The following is a 578-nucleotide window of genomic DNA, read 5'->3' as shown; positions in this document are numbered from 1 at the left end:
TGAAATAAAGCAAATATCCGCAGTAAAATACTTGTAGCTATAGTTCTTGTTGATATAAGCAGGCACCATCTACATGAATGCAGTGCCTAGGATTAGCATATGATAATCATGGGTCTGCTACTATTCGGTGAGTCCGATTCGGTGAGAGCCTTTTTCGGTGAGAGCCCTATTCGGTGATTTTTTTGAATTTTTTTTTTGAAAATTATCGGGTACCGTAGCCTAATTAAAACCCCTAACCCCAAACCCCCTAACCTCAAACTAAAAAACCCAAACCCCCAACCCCCCCAAACCCCTATAACGGCAATGATAATTAGGCTACGGCGCGCAATCATTTAAAAAAAAAACTCACCGAATAGGGCTCTCACCGAAAAAGGCTCTCACCGAATCGGGCCATTCCAGATAATCATAGGCAATAAAATGTTTGTGGAAACTCCGATCAGCGACTTAGGCTTTGCTCTATTTTTTCTCATGATTGTTTCAGGGGACAAAATAGTTGGCATCCTTGGATCTAGATCTTGCTTTTTTAATAGAAACAGGATCCAGATCTTAAATTTTCATGAGCTTTTTTTAATTTTGTA

Source organism: Aplidium turbinatum, chromosome 8 (genome assembly GCF_918807975.1).
Source record: "Aplidium turbinatum chromosome 8, kaAplTurb1.1, whole genome shotgun sequence".
NCBI classification, from domain to species: domain Eukaryota; kingdom Metazoa; phylum Chordata; class Ascidiacea; order Aplousobranchia; family Polyclinidae; genus Aplidium; species Aplidium turbinatum.
This window is presented reverse-complemented; position numbering follows the sequence as displayed.